The 22,622-nt window shown below is 33.0% G+C and overlaps 1 protein-coding gene across 2 annotated transcripts in view; it reads left to right on the forward strand.

Annotated features, from left to right (window-relative positions):
* Positions 1 to 20,912: 20,912 nt before the first annotated feature.
* LOC123554806 (FUN14 domain-containing protein 1A-like) overlaps positions 20,913 to 22,622 on the forward strand; it is a 90,374-nt gene continuing 88,664 nt past the window's right edge. For both annotated transcript variants that reach the window (XM_045345155.2, XM_045345160.2), the window contains exon 1: positions 20,913 to 21,063. The gene's annotated coding sequence lies outside the window, so the exon portion shown is untranslated. The remainder of the gene's footprint in view (positions 21,064 to 22,622) is intronic.

Consider the following 22,622-nt stretch of genomic DNA (forward strand, 5'->3'; position numbering starts at 1 on the left):
GTTCACGGTCGAAAAACTAGGATTAACAATCGATAAACTAGGTTTTTCGAATGTAAAACTAGGTTTTTCAAATACTAACCTATATTTTCGAATGAAAACATCAGATACCGGGCGTAAACCATAGTTTACGCTCGTGAACCCAGGTTTACGTTCGATAAACTAGGTTTCATGATTGAACAATGAATTTCGGTCGTTATCCTATGTTTACGACAGTAAACTTGGGTTTACGAACGTGAACCTACGTTTACGAGCCTGAACTATGGTTTATGACGTTATCCTATGTTTTCGCTCGAAAAAATAGGTCAGTATTTGAAAAACCAGGTTTTACGTTTGAAAAACCTGGTTTATCGAACGTAAACCTAAGTTCACGCTCGCAAACCCAAGTTCACGTTCGTAAACATAGGTTCACGCTTGAAAATATAGGTTCAGGTCCGTAAACTATGGTTCACGGTCGTAAACATAGGTTCACGTCCGTAAACATAGGTTCATGGCCGTAAACCCATGTTCACGCCTGAAATTCATTGTTGATTCTATAATCCTAATATATCGACCGTAAACCATGGTTTACGTTTGATAAACTAGGTTTCTCGATTGAACAATGAGTTTCGGTCGTTATCCTATGTTTACGATCATTATCCTATGTTTACGCTCGTAAACCCCGGTTCACGCTCATAAACCATAGTTTACGAACGTGAACCTATGTTTACGACCGTGAACTGGGGTTTACAATCGTGAACCTACATTTACGAGCGTGAACTATGGTTTACGGCGTTATCCTATGTTTTCGCTCGAAAATATAGGTTAGTATTCGAAAAAATTAGTTTTACGTTCGAAAAACCTAGTTTATTGATCGTTAATCCTAGTTTTTCGACCGTGATCTAGGATTCACGTTATTATTGGACAACTGGCTTGCCATACAGGGTTTTACGAAGGTAAGCTGTAATTCAGGGCCGTAAACCTAGGTTCACGCTCGTAAATATAGGTTCACGACCGTAAACATAGGTTTACGGCCGAAATTGATAGTTGATTTCATAATCCTAGTATATCAATCGTAAACCATGGTTTACGTTCGATAAACTAGGTTTCTCGATTGAACTATGAATTTCGGTTGTTATCCTATGTTTACGACCATAAACTTGGGTTTACGAACGTGAACCTACGTTTACGAGCCTGAACTATGGTTTACGATGTTATCCTATGTTTTCGCTCGAAAAAATAGGTTAGTATTTGAAAAAACAGGTTTTATGTTTGAAAAACCTGATTTATCGAACGTAAACCTAAGTTCACGCTCATAAACCCAAGTTCACGTTCGTAAACATAGATTCACGCTCGAAAATATAGGTTAATAATAATAATAATAACTTTATTTTAAGAAGGTGACATATTAAGAGTACATAGTATACATACAACTTATTTCCAATATGGCCTTCTACATAAATGTTAAAACACAGTATCTACAACAATAAGAGTATCAGTAGCACTCAATTTGAAATGATTTTACCAGGAGAATAAATCAGTGTAATTCATTATGCATACTTGTACATTCATCCATCAATATCATAAAGTTTAAAAGCTACCTTATACGACATAAAATGCATGATAATTGATGAAGATTTGAGAAAAAAAAAAATGAATAAATAAATAAATAAAAATCTCAGTATTAGTAACGTTGTTCTTGTAATAAATAATCCTTAATTTTTCGTTTAAACGTTAACAGATTATCTTGAAGTTTGATGTTTGATGGAATGGAATTCCATAAATGTGTGGCTTTGTATGAGAATGTTTGTTCGGGGCTTTAACAAAGAAAGATCTTTATGAGTTGAGGAACGAAGATTATATCTATCGTTATGAGCAAAAGATAATAATTCAGCCATATAATTTGGTACAAGGTTATGGTCACATTTAAAAACCAGTACTGCCATGTGGTAATTGCATCTGTTTTCAAAAGTGAGCAGATTCAGAGTTTTAAACAAGCTACCTGCGATACGATTTTTTGTTATTACACGAATTGCCCTCTTTTGTATATTATATATTTTATCAGTATCTGATTTACGGGCAAGCCCCCATACAGTACTGCAATAGTCCATGGTTGATATAATATATGCATTATAATATAACATCTTCATTTCATCGGTCAAAAAGTACGAAATTCTTTTTAAAAGTGCAACCTTTGAGTTAAGTTTATTCACAACATTGCGAACTTGTGTATGCCACGTTATATTATTATCTATACAGATTCCAAGAATATTTTGACTTGTTACATTTTCAATTATCGTTCCATTGATAAACAGTTCAAGATTCCTTGCTTGTTTCGTTTTATAATTTGTACTTAGAAGCATACATTTTGTTTTTTCCGGATGTAATGACATATTATTATCCCCCGCCGATGAAATCAGGAGGGGGGTATTGAAATGGCGTTGTCCGTCCGTGCATCCGTGCGTGCGTGTGTCCGTCCGCAGCCATTTCTCAGTAACTAGCAGGTAGAATTTCATGAAACTTGAAATAAACATGAACCAACATACTGCGATGATGCCTGTCAAGTTTTTTTTTGGATTGGTCGATTTCCCTTAGAGTTATTGCCCTTGATTTAATGAAAAATGCCCAAAAATGTCCGTCCGCAGCCATTTCTCAGTAACTAGCAGGTGGAATTTCATGAAACTTGAAATAAATATGAACCAACATACTGCAGTGATGTCCATCAAGTTTTTTTTTGGATTGGTCAATTTCCCTTAGAGTTATTGCCCTTTATTTACTGAAAAATCCACGTCTGCAGCCATTTCTCAGTAACAAGCTGGTAGAATTTCATGAAACTTAAAATAAATATGAATCAACATACTTTGATGATGTATGTCATTTTTTTTTTCAATTGGTCAATTTTCCTAAAAGTTATTGCCCTTTAATTATTTGAAAATCTACAGATTTGTACATAACAAACCAACCAGTTGGTAGAATTTCATAAAACTTCTTTCATTCTTTTCCGTGAACATTTATTATAAACATGTGAAGTTGTGTACCCACACCTGGTCACCACCTTGCTTTCGTCACACCCCCTCCCCCGACCAACCTCCCCCCCCACCCCCCAAAAAAAAATTCTTTCCTTTTTATTATTATTTTTTTCAGACTTTCATGAATATTTATCAACATACAAAGTTGTACTGTTCCCCCACCTCACTCCTCCACCCAGTCATCCCTCTCCCACCCCCTCCACTTTTTTATTTTTTTTCATTTTTAATTTTCCATCCATATTTCAATATTTATAATCAACATCGATGATCATTGACAATAATCGATGTTTTGTACCCTCACCCAGTCACCCCCGCTGCCCCTCCTCCCCCAACCAAAAAATAGCATTCATTTTCTGTTAAATTGATTTTGACAAATGAAATTATTTGCTTCTTTTGCTTCTTAGTTACATCCTTAACTTTTTGCCGGATATATTTTTTTGCTATTCCTGACCAAAAACCCTTTCGGCGGGGGATACCAATTCATCGAATTTGCTTGTTAATTTTGCACCATGTGTTAATGAGGCTAAGATTACTTTGAAGCTCTTGCTCTATAACTGAAATGTCAGTGTCGGATTTATGCACAGTGGAATCGTCAGCATACATGTCAATATTAATAGTGTCTGAAATAAGTGTCATATCATTTATATATAATATAAATAGTAAGGGGCCTTCAAATCGAGCCTTGTGGAACTCCAGACTTTACAAACAGTTTTTTAGAATATAAATTTCTAATTTTAACTAGCTGAGTTCTTTTCGACAGATATGATTCAAATAATTTCAGTGAGTTATCTGTAAAGTGATAAAGCTTTAGTTTATGCAGTAATATTTCATGGTCGACAAGATCGAATGCTTTTCGAAGATCAAGAAATTCGGACCCTACATATTTACCACTGTCAACATCTTTCAACCAAGTATCAATTAAAAGTGTTGAAGCAGTGTGGCATGAATGTGTAGGACGAAAACCCGATTGTTTTGTGTGCAATATATTTGTCTTTTTGAAATACAATTGCAACTGTGAACCAATATGCCTTTCAAATATCTTAGATATGGTAGGTAAAATTGAGATAGGTCTATAATTACTTGGATTCTGCTTATTCCCATTTTTAAAAATTGGAATAACGTAAGCATCTTTTAATTTATCGGGAAAAACACCACTGTGTATGCTTTTATTTATTATAGATGTGATGGCTGGAGTTATGAAATCTCCGCAGTCATGTAGAATCTTTGGGCTTATTCAGTCTATCCCAGTAGCTTTTTTAAGATCAATTTTAGATATGATATTTTTTACTTCCAAAGGAGTAATGAAATCAATCTCAAATTTGTGAAATGATAATTTTTCATCTAGATAATGTTTTAAATTTGAAAAATTGTCACTGACAAATTTTGTTTTTTCAATTATATTTGAAATATTTATAAAATGTTCGTTTAGGGCATTTATTATATCAAGTTCTCCGTCTACTACTTCATTGTTTTCTGTTACAAGTGTATTTGGAATAATTATTCCCTGATTAGATTTATCAGTATTGGATATATCTTTTAGACTTTTCCATAGGAAACTTGGGCTTTTGTTGTTTTTTACTGCATTATTGTAAAATGTTTTCTTACTTTTCCGTTTTAAATATGACACTCTATTTCTGGTTTTCTTGTAATTGTCGAGGTCTTTACTTTTGTAAAAATAATCTCTTAGATAGAGTGCCTCTTTTATTTCATCTGTGAACCAGTCAGGTTGAGGTTCAGGTCCATAAACTATGGTTCACTGTCGTAAACATAGGTTCACGTCCGTAAACATAGGTTCATGGCCGTAAACCCATGTTCACGCCCGAAATTCATTGTTGATTCTATAATCCTAATATATAGACCGTAAACCATGGTTTACGTTTGATAAACTAGGTTTCTCAACTGAACTGAGTTTCGGTCGTTATCCTATGTTTACGCTCGTAAACCCCAGTTCACGCTCGTAAACCATAGTTTATGAACATGAACCTATGTTTACGACCGTGAACTGGGGTTTACAATCGTGAACCTATATTTATGAGCGTGAACTATGGTTTACGGCGTTATCCTATGTTTTCGCTCGAAAATATAGGTTAGCATTCGAAAAACCTAGTTTTACGTTCGAAAAACCTAGTTTATCAATTGTTAATCCTAGTTTTTCGACCGTGAACTAGGGTTCACGTAATTATTGGACAATTGGCTTGCCATACACATTAGTATTTGTTTCTTATACATGTATAATTAGAGATTGGTAAAATGAAAATAAATCTAGCAAAACCCGCAACCACCAGACATCTCAAGGCTTTGATTTATTACTCCTGTGATTTCAAAAACCCGTTGAAATAAACTAGTTCTATACTAACAGTATTATGTTTGTTATTTTTTTTTTAATTTTACCAGTTTTATATTTTTCTAATGAATTCAACATGAATTTTGCAAATATTGTCACAATAATCTTGTTTCGAAAACAGGTTTGTTTTGGTGTCCGATTTCAATGTGGATCAACTTCATACATACAGTAGTCTGAATAGAATCTTCATCAAACTATAAAAAGAGGGGTTCCAAATTATAAGGCGTGAAATGTTTGAAAAACACTTGTTGCTACACTATCCATTCATCCACAAATTATTAGAAATCATGACCAGTGTTTTAGATCTACATTTAGGGAAAAAATGTTGCTGTACAAACGAGAACTTATATTCCACCCCTGCTCTAAAGAGATGATAAGTATAAACCTTTAAAAAGCCCTAGACCTAGACTGTTAGCAGTTTGGAAAATTAAACATAGGGTTTCGAGAATTTCTATGTTCAGTGTTTGTCTCTGTGTAAATCTCTGATTAATAACTTTTTAAAAAGTTCTTGTTTTGAATTTCTTTTCAGAAAGAATTTTGATTTTCTTCACAGGAGTATCTAGCTCTAGTTAGCAAAGTTGGTCAGGCGTTATTTCTATTGTTTGATGGTCGCATCTGATAACTTTAGCGAGATCTGTATCCGTACATAAACTCTCTAAAGCTGAAATTGTATTGTTCTTGCACTGTATTTCTAAAAAAGATCGATGATGGATCTATCATGTTCACCAGATTAATCAACGATAGCCTGCAACATATTTTCTAGTTTTATTATGTTCTTTTGGATTACTTTTAGATTTCAACAGTATTTCGGCTATTTTCACAGAAAGGCGGTTTACCGAAACATCATACATGGGAAAAACCAGTGCTAATCTCCAATCCTCCGTCTATCAGAGATGTTAATGCACGGCTACTAAACGCTAGCGCCACCACCAAATTGTGGTGATAAGGAAAAGTATAGAATGATATTTAGGTAAATATTACACAATGCCTGCTGACTGTTACAATTTACTCACTGACACTCCCATTGTGCTTACTGGTATAGTAATCATGCATGCTGACACCTTTAACACGCTTGTTGACAATGATATCACGCTTGTTGACAATGATACCATGCTTGCTGACAATGATACCATGCGTGCTTGAAGTTACAACTTCTTTGCTGCTTACACCCTGATGTCTATATCATAATTTCATTTGGCAAAATGACAGTGCCGTGTAGCGTATTGGAATATTTCAACATGCCGGGACTGTATATAAGCAACATTGCACAGTTACAATGCTCACAGAAGAAATACACGATGTGATCACACAATATGAAAGATGCAATCAGCCACTAAGCAAGTTGAAAGTAAGCATAATGCAAAGTGCAACATTGCATGTCACATTTTGATACCAGGGGGCGCAAGTTCGTAGTTTGCACGAAAGGTAACGGGAATATCCGGCCTATAACGGATTTTAATTAGCTCTTGGCTTAACCATTTGCTATCAGTTATGTCCCTTTGTTTCAATTACTCCATTTATTAGCGAGAATTTTTATACGTTCAGCGCTCATTCGCTGCAAGAAAACCAGCCTGTTTAGCGCACATTTGCTGCAAGAAAACCAGCCTGTTTAGCGCACATTTGCTGCAAGAAAATCAGCTTTACAAATTTTATATAATTTTTGTACGCTTTGATGATTTGACACGATTTTGGGGGAAAGTGCACCCGACCTGGGACCCGAACCAACGACCCCAGGATACTAGTCTGTAGCTCTGCCAACTGAGCTAGCCCGGCACCTGTCGTAGCCGTAGTAGGATCCCAACATCACTCCAGCTTAATTCTTAGCACCTTAGAAGACAGTATACTATGCCCAACAAACTTATTAGTCCCCTACTGGTTGAAAACCAGTTTCGGGGACTATAGGAATGCACTTTTCCGTCATTCCGTCCGTCCGTCTGTCCGCAATTTCGTGTCCGGTCCATAACTCTGTCATCCATGAAGGGATTTTAATATTACTTGGCACAAATGTTCCCCATGATGAGACGACGTGTCATGCGCAAAACCCGGACCCCTAGCTCAAAGGTCAAGGTCACAATTGGAGGTCAAAGGTCAACAGGGCTTTTTTCCTGTCCGGTCCACAACTCTCCCATCCTAGAAGGGATTTTAGTATTACTTGGCACAAATGTTCCCCATGATGAGATGATGTGTCGTGCGCAAATCCCGGACCCCTAGCTCAAAAGTCAAGGTCACAATTGGAGGTCAAAGGTCAGCAGGGCTTTTTTCCTGTCCGGTCCAGATGCACATTATTGTTATTTGCGTGTCAATTGACAAAGGGATTAATAGAGCTACTACATAAAAAAAACTTTAACCAATACACATGCCCGAACATTTAGTTCATTTGAAACTTTAAAATTAATTCACCAAACTATTGTTTGGCTGGAAGGACATTTCTTCAAAAAAAAATGTCTGCAATAAGATTACATATAGAATAAAGTATAAGTTTTCAACTTTATTTAAATGACTTTCATACTTAATGTACTTCGACATTATAGCATTTTACATTAACTAAATAAAATATATCGCACAAAGTACATTTCAGAAAATGGCAACAATATAATTATTTCAGAGCATTAAAACATTTAGAACATTAGAAAGTTACTTTCGTCAGCGATTTTGACGCTCACATCATAAATATTTGCTGTTCATTTCTTCATTTTTTGGTATAAAATCAATTATTTTTCGTATACAAGTATGTGACATAAAGTACAGTTTTAAAAAATGTAAAACATAAAATATATAGCTTATTTTCGCATATAAAAAAGTTATTTTCGTAAGCGTATTTGACGCATGTTAATTTAAATCGCTAAATATTTCCTAATGGTTGGACTAAAATCTTTAATTGCATTATAAGTGTGTAATGATCGTTTCTGTATAATGATATAAAATTAATTTACCTTAGATATAAAAGATAAAATATACTGGTTTCCCAGTAGTTTCCGGACCCAAGTAGTTTTCCGGACCTTTTACATTTCGTGCTGTATAGACTTTGTGCCGTCGTAAACACTCATTCTCACGGGAATTGGGAATTTGATGTCGCCATACACTAAGTCCAACATGTGAATGTTATAATATTGATTTTGAAAAACAGATATCAAATACAGGGTGCAATCGACCCACTGGATGTAAAAAATTGTCCCAAAATCGATTAATGCATTAGAATTTGCTACATTACTGTGCAAAATGTAATGTTCGAGACTGTCGCCATTTACATTGTTCTTCTTTGGGTAGATGTACTGATGTACAATTGGACATTTTAATGATATATTTATCTTTGTTGCATATTTTGATATGTTACAAACAGAGTCTTATATGATTTCTTGAAAGAAATTGACGAAATAAATAAAAAATATGCCCAAACATGATGTCGCCAAATTTCTTGTTGCATTGTAATGTCCGCGATCAGTAATCTTATGTAATGCACAGTCCATTATATTTACACAACAGACATGCGAATTTCGTCACTAAAGGTGGTAAATTGATATGACATATCAAATTAAAGAATATTGAAATATTACGACAAATTTTAAATCACAATTATAGTTTACACTGAGGCCTGTTAACTCAATAAGCTATATTACTGAACATAATGTAATGTCCGCGATCCATTTTCTATGATAAAGGTAAATCTTGGACGTTGCATTTATTTCATCACTGAGTTACATCAAATGGCTGTACGGCGGTAGCTTTTGGTAAGTTAAAAACGCAATAAGGCTGATTTGTCAAGCCAATAAACAATGGTGTGTAATGTACGCGATTGTAATGTTCAATACTATACTCATTAAATTGCAATTAAAAGACATTAAAAACACCTGTTAACTACGTCATTAATAGTGACGTCACAATTCTGTTCCAAGAATTTGTTTACTGCTAGAAAAATACCCGGCAGCCATTTTTTGTGAAGTTTGTTCTACGGAAATAAATACGATTTGGTAAGTAAATTCTTCTGCTTTCTTTTATATATTAATAATCGTTTATGTCTTTTGCAAATTTGTAATGTTGTAACCATATAAATCGGGTAAGCGATGCAAATATAAATGATGAAAATATGTGAATAAATACATGCTTTGTATGGCGTGTAATGTACGCGATCTTTGGTATCGAACATTACACATTTATATATTATTTGAAATACTTTAAGTACTTGTTTCTTTTGTGTTATATACTTGAATAAACAGCATCCCTCCCCTTTAAAAAGGTTTATCTATTCAGGGAAAAATATTTTTGATGCACATGAATGTTGTATATAAAATAATGCGTCGTAAAACATGTGTTATGTTTGGTATGTTGTTCTAGCATTTGTTTAATGACATAATCCAAAAGGGGATATTTCTTAAGCAATTAATTACAATTTTACTAGAAACCAAGCCTTAAACTTGCATTTAATAGTTTTAAAAGCATATGATCAGGCGCCTTTATTGTAAAACTTGGTCTCGAACATTACATTATTATGTATCGAACATTTCATTGAAAATGGTAACTTTTTTCGTTTATATTTCAGGTGAATATGGTAAAGTCACGATCAGAAATATGTAAAGATTACAGAAAAAGGCTTAAAGAACAGGATAATGAGGCATATCTAAGAAAGGAACGAGAGAGGCGTCGAAAGAACTATGTCCCTTCTGGTGTATTAAGCTCATCTGAACGAGCTGTAAGACGGCATAAAGTACGTGAGGCCGTAAAACGATGTCGCGAGAGGAAAAAGGTGATAGCACAAGAAAGAGATAGGGCTGATCAACGTGAATCATTAAGCACAAGTGGGTATGAAAGTGCAGGTGGGTCTGCGGAAAATAGCGAGAGGTTTGTTGTTGCGATGCGGTTTTCAAATAGAGCAGTCGGACCAAGGAATCGAGTCACAAAGGAGTTAAAACGCGCCAACCAACAACTGAAAGAACTGAAAATGGCTAACCTAAACCTAATGAGAAAGTTAAAAACTGAACAGCGGAAACGACAAAGAATCGTCAAAAGACTTCATGGTTCACCCCAAACCCCAAGAACCAGTACGGAAAAGCTGATGAATCGAGCTGGACTTTCTAATATTCAGAAGAATAAAGTCAGAAAAGAAATCTATATTTGGTCATGTAGTAGCTGCTGAGCTGAAAGAGAAGGCAAAGGTTTGCAATAAGTCAACAATAAAGAACATTCACCGACTTATTGCGGGTAAAATAGTCAAGAAATATAAATGTCGTTTCGCACTTGGCAAAAAAATTGGACTGAACAAAAACACTGTAACCAAGTACTCAGCTAATGGTGTACGAGTAAACAAAGAAAGCCTGAAGAAAACAAGAAAGTTGGAACAAGAAATAACCCAATTCCTCGAGCGCGATGATAACAGCCGAATGCAACCTGGGAAAAAGGACACAATAAAACATGCTGGAGAAGTCAAACAAGCAAGGGTTCTTACAGATTATCTTCAAAATCTGTATGAAAAATTTCTAGCTGAAAATCCAAGGAGCAACATATCGTTTGCAACATTTTGTAGAATCAGACCTAAACACATACAACTTTCCGCATTCATTTCAAGAAGTAGTTGTTTGTGCACTAAACACCAGAATATGGCACTAACGGCCAAAACACTGCGACGAGAAGGGGTCTCAACATCAGTCAACCCAGAGGTATTTTTAAAAGAGAACCACGATAGACAGGAAGTACTAGACAAAATATCAGAGACAATTGCTGTACCTCAATGGAAGAGAGTTGAAATTGAGGATAGAGGGAAAAAGAAACATGTAATGAGGATAACCAACACTGATATGAAAAGGGATGAATTCGCTGATCACATTGATAAACAGAAGAATGATTTTGGTGAGCATGTTGACAGAGTCAAAACCCAGTATGCCCAAATAAGGACACTTAAGCAAAACTTACCTGTAGACCACGCGATAATTCAGATGGATTTCGCCGAAAACTATGCCTGTAGATGTTCGGAGGAAATTCAATCAGCATATTTCAACCAAACTGGTGTGACACTACACCCTGTAGTGTTGTACTTCAAAGAAGACAACGAACTAAAACACAAAAGCATCGTAATTGTGTCAGATACTCTTTCACATAATGCACAGACTGTTGTTACATTCATGGACAAAATTGTTCCAGAAGTAAAGAAGTTCGTTCCTAACGTGAAGGTGTGTCATTATTGGACTGATAGTCCTACGTCTCAATACAGGAATAAACTGATATTTGACACAGTGGCCAATCATGAGAACATATACAACTGCGCAGCTGTGTGGAATTATTTCGAGGCGGGCCACGGGAAGGGCCCGTGCGACGGGTTGGGCGGCACGGTTAAAAGAATGGCCGATACAGCCATTAAACAGGACGAGCCATGATTCAAGACGCAAAAGATTTCTTTACGTGGGCAAGTGAGGCATCTACGTTTGAAAATGTATCATTTATATTTGTTGGAGATCAAGCCATAACAGAAAAGGTCCGTGACATGTCACACATATTTGAAGATCTTCGACCGGTCAAAGGAACAATGAAACTCCATGCAGTTGTTGGAAATGGACAATCTAGCGTCTTAGTGAAAGAAACAAGCTGTTACTGTCAGCTTTGCTTGTCAGGTGAACGCTGCAACACGTGGAGACAAGAACGAACACGTAAACGGAATACAGAAGTTGGAAACCAAACTGAACCCGAAAAACATTTGGACACACATATTGCAACACATACACATATTACCATTGATGATTACGTTGCAGCAGTGTATGAGACCGGGTGGTATGTTGGGAAGGTGGTGGATATCGATGACGAAGATGACGAGGTTGAAATATCCTTTATGGTGAAGAAAAAGGAATTATATCAGTGGCCGAGGCAAGCTGACAAGATATGGATTGCAATGAGGGATATTTTGTGTGTTATTCAAACACCTATAGGAACTGGAAAAACAAAGCGAATGTACAAACTAGTAGATACTGATGAGGAGAAATGTGAACAGTTATATGCAAATAGAAGTTAGATCTTATAAAGGTCAGGTTAATTGATTATATGACCATCAAAACAACATAGATGGTTTTGTAATGTTCGATACATCAGAACATAATTAACAAATTATACTGTATATACATACTTATCAAATACAATTATGCAGAGACAACTAACTATCATCATATATGAATGCAACGAAACATGTTTAGACATTATGTATTTACAAACAGAAGTTTATCTATCATTTATAGAATTGAGTAATGTCCGATACCCCAAACTTTTTATAAATGTTAAGCTTGTATTCATATTGATAGCTTTATGATTGAAATTGTTATTATTGTTGATTTGTTTGTTCGATGTTGTTGGCAAAAATGTTTCTTTTTAAAGTTTATAATGGAGTAGAAAACATAAAATATGTGTTAATTAGTGTAATAGTGTGTATATTTACATTATCCAAGAGAATTCATGCGTAAAATGTTTACCAATAATGTTGCAAAACATATGTTAAACAAATTGATGATATCATAATAACCAAATTTATGTGTTTGAATGGATATATAGTAATTATTGAATGGAATAACCGGTATAGTGTCTGTTACATAATCCATGTAATGTCCGATACAATAGATCTAATATCAAAACGTATCAATACAGTATAGGATACGAACTTTCAAGTATTCAAATGTTATTATATTCAATTATAAACCATATACTATCTGTTTAAGAGGTTATTTTAAAAATTATGTCACATTCATCTAAATTATATACATTGAAACAAGGTAACTTTCAAATGTACACAATATTTTTATCAAGCACATTATATACACCTTCTTTGGATATTTCTAAATGAATATTATATAAATGTTTATTGTAAGATATCTTGTTCCACAACAGGCGTTGATATACCTTTCGTTATTACAGTCGTTTATAGCCTACAATTATATGCTTCAATTACAGTATAAGGTATTCTTGTCAATACGTGTACATGTAGCGTACATTACTGGACGCAAAATAGGCAATCTCATGCTGTATTTTCAATGTGTCATAATTTTTTTGTTTTCTAAATGTTGTTCGAAAGTTTTTCACAATTTTTTATTCAATGTTCGATCAGTTAGTTCCATATAAAATAAATATATTTGGAACAATTCCATTTTGTTGTTTTTAGGTATGGCCGTTTTCCCAATTCTCGTGAGAATGAGTGAAAGCATCTGAGTAACGATATCATATCATCTAGACATTTGTTGCCTTTACATAGCAGCAAAACCTAGCATTACCGAACTTATTTATTATTTGAATATCCCGGTTGTTTTAACTTACTTCGATGTAATGTTTAGGACGGATTACACCAAACCGGAAGTGACTACTCAGTGTTACATGTGAAGTAGTCCAAAATGTAGTTCCATGCTATGGATGAAATCTGGTATAATGAGTGACATGAGGAAGTGACAGTTAAATTTTTGGCTTATGTTTATTACTTTTTTCATTGTAAATTTCTTGGAATAAGTTTTATTCTTTGCGAAAAATGTCTACCTACGCGTAACTGCTAAACGGCTGTTTTCATGGGGGCATTTTTAGAGGATGATGTTTCTCAGAACAGATTATTTTTCTTATATTCAACATAACATGTCAATATTTTTCTATTTTTGATAAGAAGACATGTTATACTAAATGACCATATATGGTTTTCATATCATTGAAATGCTCTAAAGTGCTGAAAATGAGGTCTGAATGTTTTGTTATTAATACGGGAAAACCGAAGGTTTTTCCGTCTATAGATAATGTGTACGTGTATATATGTCAAAGTAAACCTATATACCGTTCAACTTGGGAATATGTTCTATACCTTCACCGGTTTTGTTGTTGTTGTTCTCTCATAATTCTACCGGACCTGCTGCCGTGCTTGCGCAATAAATAATTTTCAGGACGACATTTGATAAAATAAAATTTCTTATGAACGATCGGGCGCCGCATTACTTTACTCCATAGATACGCTTTTTACCACCTCTATCCATTCCCTGATAGATACCCTTTTTACCACCTCTATCCATTCCCTGATAGATACTCTTTTTGACGCCTTCAAGTTTAAAAGCAAATTATGAATAAAGTACAACATCAAGAAATCCCACAAAAGCATTTTTGTAAAGTTTAAACCATGTACAAATGATATCTGTCAAAAAAATATATGGTTTATATTTGATTTTTAATGGTAATTTAAACCTGAAATGAGGTAGTGTATTTATGGAAAATTACTGTGAGGAAAGTTTCATCTTGAGCTAAAATTAGCCTGATCAAGGCTAATTATACCCCCAAGTTTATCTTTACAAATTATGAATTTGTGTAGTACTTATTTGTACAAATTGTGAATTTGTGCAAGCTAAAAATAGTACTGTAAATATTTTTAGGTTTCTGCATTTCCCAGGTGATTTAGAAAGCGGAACTTTTTTTCAATGGATTTATATAAAAAATATACACTTTATGATGGATTAAAAAAGTAACTGTTGCAAATACATATTGGTCTGATTTACCCTGAAGACAAATTAACAGCTAATTACCTGCTGCACTAAGGAATTTTATGACATAAGTCTGTATATTACCTATCAGTGTGGGGTATGGTTGATTGCCTGGGTGATCTTTGGATAATTGGCGTGTGCTATGGATAATTGTAGGCAACTTTGATGTTAATCCAATTAAGAAATTTTACTGATAAGTGTTTTTATAAGCTGATAAAATTGCTTTTGATCAATTATTCTTATAAAAACATTATGTAACTAATATACCAGGGGAAAACCTGAGGGTGTCAAATATGCAAATTAATCATACAAATTACAAGACTTAGTAAAAAAAAAAATTAAAAAGCTGATTATAATTTGCATGGGAAAATAAAACTGCAGATTTTCTTAAAAATATATTAAAAAAAAAAGATTCAGATAAAAAAATAACAATACTGTCATAAATAATAATAAAAAGGAAAACAAAAATAAGTTGGCAGTAACAAATGTGTTTTTCTTTCTTTTTATTACTTTTTAAAAGCCCTTGACTTGATGAATCCTTGAAGAAATCCCTTTTTAGCCAGCCTTTGTCTTGAATCTAATAAAATAATTTTATTTACACCAAAAATATTTTCAAAATAATATTAAATATGTAAAAATGCAGAAATAAATAAGTACCATCAATAGAAAAGTAGCTAAAATTATTATAGAAAAGTAAACTAATGGGTTTAAAGCTTTGTATGTCAAAAAATATTTATCACTCTTTTATGTAAAATGTACCATTAGAAAGAAAATTTAATTGTGAAAAAACTTTATGTTGGTTACTAAGTGTTTAAAACAATATTAAATATAGTAATATTGAATTGAATAACACAGGTATAAATTCTGCATATTTTCCCCAATATCCTGTATGGAGATAGTGTACTGATTATCAGTAAAGCTGTATGGATATGATAAGCCTAATTAGGCTAAATGTATATGGAGTAAAGGGTTAAACAAATTATTCTATCCAGTTGAAAATTCGCGGTATCAATAGAAATCGGTGTTATTCGGGTTTCTTCATGAAACGAGTTTATGGATGATTCAAGCGGCCCGCTTTTTGTTCCCAATAATGAATTATGATGTAAGCTACATTACTGCACTGTTTGAATAACAAAACCATTGTTTATTTATTTCTATGAATGTAGAAAAGCCAATAATTTCAAAAATGTCAATGTAAAACGAATATACACACGCTGTCCTAACAAAATTCATTTATATACATAATTTTATCACACATTTATGTCACAAGTCACTGTGGTCCAGTGGTTAGCGTACATATTTTCCATGCGCGAGGTCCGAGTTCGAATCTCGTAAGGTAATTGATTTTTTTTTTTTTTTTTTTTAGCTAAGGCCCAATTTAATTTTTTTTCTTTATATTTATCACACTTTTTTCAATTACTGGAACACAAATCAATAATAAGTATAGTTAACCAATGTTCTGTCTGTAAATTTTGAACAAAATATTCGAAGGCATGGAAAAGCATATATCAATATTGCTTATCTCCCCTCCCTTCCACAATCTTTCACATACATTGCAACTACTTTCTAAAAGTCAATTCATTGACTAGAGTTTTAGTAAAATTACACTTGGAACAAAATGTTGGCTATAAACTTGAGAGGCTCACTACGATCACTATCAAGCTAAGAAATTAACCTTAATCATATTCAAAAAAAGGTCCCAGACTGTTAGCAGTTAGGTATATTAAATTGAATTTAGACCAAGAGTGTTTGTGTTATATATAAAATTCTGGTCAAGAACTTTTTACAATGAATTTGAAATAAAAATTTCACAAGTAAATGGTTGTTTGTCATTCTAACATACACGAGTTTTACCATATCTGTATTAGTGGAACACAATTTGTCCTAAAAGAGTGTCATTTGACAATAACGGCATTTAAAAGAATTAAAATAGTCTGTGTTTAGGATAGCAGGATTATGTAAGTTCCGGTATCTATACTACAAAAGAATATCAGAACAAGATGATATTGAATGTGATGTTACGCAGGCATAATGTGTAAATTGTTGTGTTTTATTTTTTGGATTGTTTTGTCGTTTTTAGAAACTATTTGTTTGTAACAAATGAACTGAAAAGAATATGTGCATTTCCGGATTCAGAAATTTGTATTAGAGAAACAAATTGATAGCAAAGGCATGTTCGTTGTAAACAGAAACAAAATTGGTAATATTATGTATAAATAAATGACTTGCATTTATCTGTATATAATAAAATATTTATCCAAAACTACTGAGGAAGAGTGTGTTTTACGCATGCTCACTGACAACACATAAAGGCCTGATATTGGGTCACTTTTGAATGACTGTTGCACCATATATAATACTATGAGGAAATTTTTGTAAATGACAAAGTGTTCGAATTTATCAATGTTCGTACAGCCCCCATTTTACATACCCCTTTCCGGCGCTCACTTCGTGTGAGTTAAAATTTGCTTACTAGATATAAATTCGAATTATGTAAAGTTTTCAGCAAAAGCATTATTTTGATACCAATAAATGATAACAATTTGCAGAAATAAAAAAGTGACAGGTCAAAACCCCCCCCCCCCCGTTATCTGTCCGGGTTTATGCAACAGTTTCGTTTTTGTCGTGTTGAGCGACATGTGAAGTTTCCACTTTTCTCTATTTTATCATCAGTACAACTAATGGTGCGTTTTTGGGGCTAGATTCTGTGCACCCAAATATCACTATTATCTTTAACTCATGAACACTGTTTTCCATTGTCTGTCTAGTCTTGATACATTTGAAGAAATGATTAGATCTATGTTCATTTAAACAAAACTTTTTAAAACATTTCCCCTTCTTATTTTTATAACAATAGCAAAACCATCAGGCTTACTGTCAAAACTGAAAGCCAAACAAAAAATATCAGAAAGAACAATTTAATGCAGAAAAAATGATAGAATCCGTATCACTATCACTAGGTTTTCCCGTCAGATAGGCAGCGCCTAATTTCATATTATGAAATAAATAAGGAATTGAATTGGTAGAATGTAACCTATATTGAAATCGGTCGAGAGATGGTACAAGGAGGCTATAGCTTATTTTCGCATATAAAAAGTTATTTTCGTAAGCAATTTTGACGCATGTTAATTAAAATCGCTGATTATTTCCTAATTGTTGGACTAAAATAAATTATTTTTGCTTTATAAGGGTCTATTGATCGTATCTATATAACGATATAAAATAAATTTAATTTAGACATAAAAGAAAAAAAAGGCTTATTTTCGTAAAAATTCTTATTTTCGCGAAAATAACCTTATTTTCGCACTTTAGGCCTACTGCCTAAAGTACGAAAATAAGGTTATTTTCGCGAAAATAAGATTGTTTTACGAAAATAAGCCATATATTTTTTATTTCTTTATTTTTTTTAATTCTTTGGTTTCTTAAAGACTATATTAGTATATGCTTCCATACGGAAAACGAGCGATTTTTATCTAATAATAAAGAAATAATCATCATTTATATGCAAACCGCGCTGATTTTACTTACGAAAATAACCGAAATAAATGCGAAAATAAGCTATTTCTTTTATATCAGTTTATTTTTTAGATATTTTTCTTTAATTTTCTTAAAGACTATAACAATACATGCCCCCATACGGAAAATGATTAATTTGAATCTTATAATAACGAAATAGTAAGCATTTATGTGTCAGCCGCACTGATTTCAATTACGATAATAGCAGTAATAATTGCGAAAATAAGCCATATCGTTTAAACTTTTTTTTTTTAAATATCTTCTTTTACTTTCTTAAGGACTATAACAGTTAATGCCTCTATGTGAAAAATCAATCATTTTTATCTTTTAGTGAGAATAACGGGAATTATTAACGAATATAACGGGAATTATGTATTAGATTACGGGGATTTTAATTACTAAAATAACTTTATTAAGTTACATATTTTAAATCTCTTTTTATTATAATTTTTTTATGAACGATACATGCATCTCATTTCAATGGGTTTCATCCAAATATAAATATTTATAATGTTATTCAAAGTAGTTTATGATGTTAATATTTACAATCATAAACAGGAAAACGTTATATATATATATATTTATATATGCAGAGAGATGCAGGTTTCGCATTTTAATAAGAATTACCTTTTTTGGTGAAATTTCCGTAAAATACATAGAAAAATAGTTTATATCATACAAAATAACGATTTATGTCTCTTTGAAATAATATGGTATATAATAATATTTCTCTCCATTGTTCCCTTTAATTGCTACTACAAACAACATATCACTTTTGATTGGATTATCACACCTTGAAATTATGAGATATGATATCTATTCAGTGAAAAAAATCAGAACCTTTCCTTTTAGAAATACAAAAAAAGGTATAGAGTTTTCATGTTACTTAATGAATATCACTTCAATATCATAAAAATCATAAATGATATATGCCAGGTAATATTAAGATTTTATATTTTAAAATATATGAAGAAAAGTCAAGAATTTCAAGATTTTTTTTTTTGATATAATTTTTAGTGGTTGTCACAATAGACTTGACAATGATTATATCTATAAGATACAAGTGTCTCCAAAATCGAGACCTTGTCTTGACATTGGCAAACATGTAAATTGATATCAGTTTGGATACATTCTTCTGTAGTAGTTAAGGTGTCAGCCACTCAATACAGAGGTTGCGGGTTCGAATCCCACTGGGGTCACGACCGTAACTTCTCATAAGACACCTGTTGTGACTGTTTTTATATATCATATTATGAGGGATCCCAAAGCCTGAGGAGGACCCTCAGGTTTAAAAAGTAGAGATTCCTTTGGGAACCTTGTTCAAATAAGTTAGTGTCTAACCCTGTATGTTTCATTTTTAAAAAAATAATTTAAATTAAATATCCCAAAGGAGTTTCCATAAAGAAATTACTACCGTTATAAAAAATAATTCATAACAAAGCTAATATAACATACCTGTGCCACATAGTCTATGGCGCCACTTGTCACACACGTCACATGTTACAGCTTCACATTTTGCAGTAACCTCCCTATCACAAACACTCATTGTCAGACATTGTCCACAATTGCACTTTTATTAATAATTTGATATTAAATTCAGAAAATATTCCAACTTAGGTTAAATACACAATGTTTACTATTATAAATATTCCGTATCACAATAATTCAGATTCAAAGTTTCAAGAAGACATGAAATTAAGAAAATAAGTCTACAGTATATATAATAATCAGAAGCAATTAAATTCTCTCACTTTTAATTGCAATCAATTTTTGGTATAGAATTATTGTTTGATTTAAAAAAAAAATATTTTATCTAAGAATATTTACAATAAAAAGCTACACTATTATGATAATATTAATTACTCACTGTTTCTTTCATGTTTTCCTTTGATCAGAAATTCATCAAAAGACTTCAAAAACACCATGGAAATAATCGGATTATCCCCGAAAAGCTGATAATCTTTAATTGATTGATCAGTAAGTGGTCAATCATGATTATGTTTTACTCAGTTTAGAGCTGCTAATTGGTTGACATGCACTTCTTTAATCAATTGAATTTGAATTCTTTTATGTCATTTTCAAGTTGCATATTAATTGTTAATTGCACTTCTTTAATCAGTTGAATTTCATTTCTTTTAAGTCATTTCTAAGTTGCATAATAATCATTAATTTCTTATTTATGGTCAGAACATATCTGTTTAAATAACAAAAGAAAGAGAATAATCATTAATAAATAAAACTGTCCATATAATCAACTTTGAAATTAGCAATTGAGTTTTATTAATAGATGTACTCCTGCATTTTTCAACATTGTAACATTATATATCAAAATCTGAAAATGGGGTGAAATGTCACTTCCAAAAAAATGAAATTTTGGGGTGAAGTGACATCGGGGTGAAATGTCATCCAAAACAGGGGTGAATTGTCATGGGGTGAAATGTCATCGGGGTGAAGTGTCTGTTTTCCATAATTTCCTAATTGTTGGACTAAAATCGTTTAGTTCTGTTTTATAAGTATCAAATGATCGTCTCAATATAATGATATAAAATAAATTTTAATTAGATATATAATAAAAAATATATATGGTTTATTTTCCTAAAAAAATCTTATTTTCGCGAAAATAACCTTATTTTCGCACTTTAGGCCTACCCATAGAATGTTACTGGAGAGACTACGGCCATTAGTCTGATTAGACGAAACGAAACCAGCAACCGAAGAAGTGCTGGTATGTATAATCATGGATTTTTGTTATATTTGCCTCTGTATAGAAAGTATCAATCTGTACGCTATGGTGGCGTCGTGTTGGCGAGGCGAAAACACGACAGCTATTCGTCTGGTCCCAGAATAGTCCAAATAATTGTACTCAAGAGTTGAATATCATATATTTTTTTGACTGGTCGATAAAGGTAGATAACGTGAAATATCAGAATGTAAAATCGGTCTACCCGAGGTCTCATAATTAGACTAGAGTGGTGGAACCTATGCTCGCGGTATTTTGTACATATATAACCTTTTTAAGAAGCAAGAAAAAAATATTATTTCGATTTGCCTATGCAAAAACTTAAAGTTATCCTCCTTTTATCGAAACATATTGTTGATTTGCGTCATCACGTGACTTGGTCGTCTCGTGAGCTATCGACACGGCATACGTGAAAAGGTGAAAATTCGCCCTGAATGGAACCTATGCTGGCGGTATGTAATATCGATTAAACTAAGGACGAAAAAAAAAAATCAGCAGGCTAAAAATGAACAAGCAAGCATATGCGAATATAATATTTAGAACATTACTCATTTATTATGTGAAAAACAAAATAAATGGGGATAAAATTTAGTATGTGCCTCTATGTGTAGAGTGATGGAACCTATGCTCGCGGTATTTTGTAAATATATTATCCTTTTAAGAAGCAAGAAAAGATTATTATTTCGATTTGCCTATGCAAAAACATAAAGTTATCCTCCTTTTATCGAAACATATTGTTGATGTGCGTCATCACATGACTTAGTCGTCTTGTGAGCTATCGACACGGCATACGTGAAAATGTGAAATTTCGCCCTGAAGGGAACCTATGCTGGCGGTATGATATATCTATCAAACTAAGAATGAAACAAAATTTCAGCAGGCTAAAAATGAACAATCAAGCATATGCGAGTATAATATTTGGAATATTACTCATTTATTATGTGAAAAACAAAAGAAATAAGGATAAAAATTAGTATGTGCCTCTATGTGTATATTTCTCTTACAGAAATGGAATCACTATTAGAACAAAGCTTAAAAACGTATAATAATGCAATATAAAAACAGAATGTTCAAGAATTAATGATTCAAACAACGACAGTGATTAACTCACTAATGTTTCCTACACTTCTTTGGTGTGTAGGATAATTACTCCTCCCTACATCTCAGCAAGAGCCATTTGGACTTCGTCAAAATACTATGATCAACATTGATCTTTTCATGGTTCGACAGGCACTCGTAGTGTAGCCAGGTGTCACATTCATCACATATTGCTCTTAAATGTATCTTATATCTGAATTCAATACATGATTTCTAAAAGACTATCTTTAGCTGGGTGATTTTGACGTATTTGTCTGAGATTTGTGCGACGAAAACAGATTGCGTAAAATGTATCGGTTGCTGTATACGTCACGTGAGCGGCACGCGCGGCTATCGCCACGTTTGTTGTAAAGGCATTTCACAACTGGTCTGTGTTGAACTTAGTATGATGAAATATTTTTATCTGTGCTTCTGCAGAGTGCGTATTTATCGAAATACTGCGAGCA

The sequence above is a fragment of the Mercenaria mercenaria genome, chromosome 7, assembly GCF_021730395.1.
Source record: "Mercenaria mercenaria strain notata chromosome 7, MADL_Memer_1, whole genome shotgun sequence".
Classification (NCBI taxonomy): domain Eukaryota; kingdom Metazoa; phylum Mollusca; class Bivalvia; order Venerida; family Veneridae; genus Mercenaria; species Mercenaria mercenaria.